A 4,633-nucleotide genomic window follows, 5' to 3' on the forward strand; every position below is an offset into this window, starting at 1 on the left:
GACATTGCCAATCGCCACCGGTCACCGTGGCCGGTGGTTTTCGATGATCAAAATCAACCACTCGACACCCAAGATCCCATCGACCAACATAACCAAAAATCAATAAGATCCAATAGTCAAATCTCCTTAGATCTAATGGAAGAAGGCGGTTAAGAGAGAATAGAACCAGCAATATCTAATGGCAGGGGCGATCGACGAAGACTTTTCGGCGACGACGGGCAAGGTCAATGGTTGCTCGTGGTAGTGATGGAGATGGCGGGCACGGTCGATGGCGGCTCGTAGGGGTGACGGAGATGCCGGGGGCAATCGAAAGAGCAAAGGAGATATGAGAGAAGATCAAATGGCAGGGAGAGGAGAGCGATCGACGGCGGCTTTTGATGGTGGTGGGCAAGGTCAACGGCGGCTTAGGCAGTGAAGAAGATGGCTGGAGCGGTGTTTGGGCGAGGCTTGAGAGAGAAAGACAAAAAAGAGATGCGAGAATAGAGGGGTAGGGGGAGGCTATGTCAGTGTGTGCGTTTTTCGTGTTTTTAATTTGTGTGTTTTTATAGAAAATATTTAAAATAATAAAATATTATTTTATATTTTTTTATTTTTAAAAATATGTTTTTGAAAATAGATAAAAAAATGTATTTTTAATATTTTAAAAATTAAAAATTTTAAAAAATTAAAAATAATAAAGAGAACATGCCGTGAATTATGAAAGAGAGGAGCAAGTGGTGACGTTCAGGGACGGATGGGGGGGAGATGGACAGAGGGCAAGCGAGAGGAGAGGAGACGACGCGCTTCGGCAGCAACGGTGGTCGGCGTGACAACACTAGTAACAGCGAGATGGGTGGCATCGATCGGATCGTTGACGATGGGAGATGGCGGTGGCTCGGAGTCACCACCCAATGAGAGGTGATGACGAGCACTGAGCAGAGCTCTGGCTCTGCTCATTTTATATACAAAAGTATTATATAATAAAAAAAAATTAGTTTGTGCTGTAATCCAGCGGCCAAACGGAGAAGGACGACCCGCAACATAACGGAGAAGCACGAAGGACAGCGGCATGGGAAAGCACAGATTGGATAGAAAATGAGTTGGGACAGATGACATTGGAAGTAATTGGTAGAAAAATGATTCCACCAACCGGATCCCTTTTGTCCCTTCGTATATTATATAATAATTATTATGTTTTATCCTAATTTCTTACTATTTTTGGCCTAGATTTCAATCCAAACACTCCAAATTCCACATTGAAGACCGAACTAGGCATGTTGATCTTGGATTCAACTGGTTATTTCCATATAATAATATAATTCCAACAACCCTGCTCAAAACTCTTGAAGGGTCATGCCAAAAATAAAAAATTTAAGAGTAATTAAGGATTATTAAATACATATATTAAGGAACAATAAATACACTAGTGGGTAATTCCTTGTTTGAGTCCTAAATGTAACGTAGGATGATTTAATCCTAGAATAAGGTAATCCCATAATTGCGGGATAAAATGAATCCATCCCCGCTCCCACTATTAAATAAGCTAATCTCTTTGAGATTGAAAATGGAGTTATTGCCAAATGAAAGGCAATATGTTTATTCGATGATTTGGTAGAGTTCGAATGCGTTCAGGCAGTGAAATCACATATCCTTGAGGGAGAGGGATTAGTTGAATATGACAGAACCTGTATAAGAGAGAAGGCCGGGTTTTGATTTTTCTTCAAGTTTCGACGATGATGAGGAGATGGCATCAAGTAGTAGGGCGAAGTTGATCTCACTGGACAATTTTTAATCGAGTTCCTATGATGATCAATATCAGGAATATTGATTGGGAATGGCAGATTATGTTTATGTTTTTGTATTGCATCAGGCAGTAGGGCGAAGTTGATCTCACAGTACAATTTTTAACTGGCTTTCTATGATGATCAATATCAGGAATATTGATTGGGAATGGCAGTTTATATTTATCTCTTCATATTCCAACCAAACTTGAGTATTCTCCCCTCAAAGTTTGGAGAAAGGAATTCAAGTTGTTGCTGGATATTATTGAAGAGAATACGATTTACTGGATGAATACGCTGGTTGGTTACTTAAAAAAAGAAAAAAGATTGTCGTTTCAAATGGTTTAGTCTATTGCTATGAAGCTTTGGAAGCGCTATGGGCTCATTGAGGTAATCTTTAACAATTGTAGCTATTTATTTATTTCACTTTGATATGTAAGACCACATGTTGGGTGTGTTTGATGTGGAATTATAGCACTCTGTTGATAGGCCTTTAATTTTGAAATGTTGGAAACTTGCGATGATTTATACATAAAATTCTCATACATCTATTTTAATGTGGGTAAATTTATGATGGTCCTTTGGAGAAATGGTCAGTCAAGGATATCTCAATTATTGCTAGTGAGTTGGGAAAGTCACTCCATGCTAGCCCATTGATTGAGGACATAACCAAGTTGGGATACGCTTATGTATGTGTGGAGATGCATATTTCATCTTTTTTCAAATATATTGAATTAGATCAGAGATTGGATGAATTCATGAGTGATCCAAAGGTTGCACATTTACCAATAGAATATTAATGAATGTCTTCTTTGTGAACCCATTGTCATGTTTTTGGTCATTGCTTATCAAGATGTCCTAAGAATCTTTGTCTGGTTCAGAATGAGAAAGGTAAAGCCTAAGGGGACCAATCTGCTCCTACGAATAATAAGGGGAAGGGTATTGAAATTATTCAGAGGAATGAAGTTAAAAAGTATTCAAATAATAATAGACAAATCTCTTTTCGTGTGTCCTTAATTGAGATTGTTGAAAGTGTGTCTAAGATTACTCCTATCCAACCAAAGGAAGTGGGATGGAAAATCGATCTAGTTGTCTGTAGTAGGATTACATACTAATTGAGAGTAAGGCTCAGCATTTTTGAACTTTACTCGGGTGGTTTGAATTTTTAGAGTATTTATGAGTGAGCTCTGAAAAAGTTGTTTCGGCTCAATTTAACAAACATATTAGGATGTTGGGATTGGGACTCCGTTAATTGTTTAGGGTTGGGTTGGGTTGGGTTTGGTGTAGATAGTTGAACGCATGCCCATATGGCACAAGGAGGCCCATCAAAGTGAAAGTGCAAGGCTAGGCAGTAGGGCTTTGACAATAGGGAGAATCGCCAATCTAAATAGTGGCCGTCATCAGGCAGGCTATGCATAAAGTATCAAAAGGGGACCATCTACTAATCTACTAATTAACAGCAAACTTATACTTTCTAATTATGAGTTTTGAGTTTTATTTATTTATTTTTCTAGTGCTAAAATCTCCCAATCTTCTATGTCCTACTCCTCTCTAGTTTTGCTTTGCTAGCCATGACCACCATACATGCATGCATGTAGCTATTTTGTTTGATTTGAGGTGTTAAAATGAGTGGAGAATATTGAATTGTTGGACGACTGTAGGAGGGTCGACTCGGGGTTCAACTATACCTAACTCACTATAAATAAATAATTAAGTTGGGGTTTTTTTGATGTTTTCAGTTTGTTTGATTCTTTCTCATTAAAAATTGAACATATGAGGGTATGATTATGAAAATGTTGAAAATAATTAAAAACTGAATGCATTTTTAAAATGTATCTGCGATCCAAATCTTGTTGATTAATGACAGATAAAGAAGATTAATGTGACACTGCAAGTGCATGTGAGTGATAATATTTGTGGAAAAGTGCTTTTATCATCATTCTATCACTAATTACGCAACTATGTCTCCATTACATATAAGGACAAGGTTTGCAGAAGTTCAAGGACAGAGAGAGAGTGAGTGGTGGCCGCAAATTAAAGAGCAGAACATTGGCAGAAAGTGAGCTATGAAGACAATTGTTGGTGTCTTGTAATGACTTTGTGAGCTCTCCCTCTCCCTCTCCGTGGTGTGTTGCGTGCGTGCGTGCGTGCCTTAAAAAAAGAACTTCATCAGAGCATTACCTTTTAAAAAAAAACTCTTTATTTCTTCCTGACTTCATAATATTATTATTATGACCACTTGATTATACTTTATTAAAATTATATCTCATCTCAATTTTATATACTAGATTAGTCATACATATTATATACGCATAAATAAAATAATACAAAATTATAAATATAGATTTATTAAAGTACATTTAATAATATATCTCACCCATGCTTTCTTCAAAACAAAAAACAAAAAAAACTCTTAACCTTATTATAAATTATATCATTTATAAAATCTTCTTTTCTTAGTTACAATTAAGGACGCATCTTAACACTTTTGAATTCATATAATTTGTAGGTATTATTAGTTAATCTATTGATGTGAAGCGTAGGTGAGTAGGGGCAGAGGTAGAGGTAGAGGTGGGGACACACAAAATAATGGACGAGCGCCACCCGTGAAGTGGGTCGGCAGTGGTGCCACAGAAAGGCAGCAGCTCACGGGTCTTCACTTCTTTCTTTACTTTTAATTTTTTTTATTTTTGTTGCCCCAGGGAAGAGGAAACAACACAAAAAGTACAAACCAATGAGGGAAATTGAGAATGAGCCATCCCTCCCTCCCTCCCTCGCTAACCAACCAACCGAAACTACCAAGCTGGGCCCAGCTTATCCTCAAGCCCACAGTTTTCCTTCCTCGGCCGCCGCCCCATTTCCACTCTGTTTTT

The sequence above is a fragment of the Diospyros lotus genome, chromosome 5, assembly GCF_014633365.1.
Source record: "Diospyros lotus cultivar Yz01 chromosome 5, ASM1463336v1, whole genome shotgun sequence".
Classification (NCBI taxonomy): Eukaryota; Viridiplantae; Streptophyta; class Magnoliopsida; order Ericales; family Ebenaceae; genus Diospyros; species Diospyros lotus.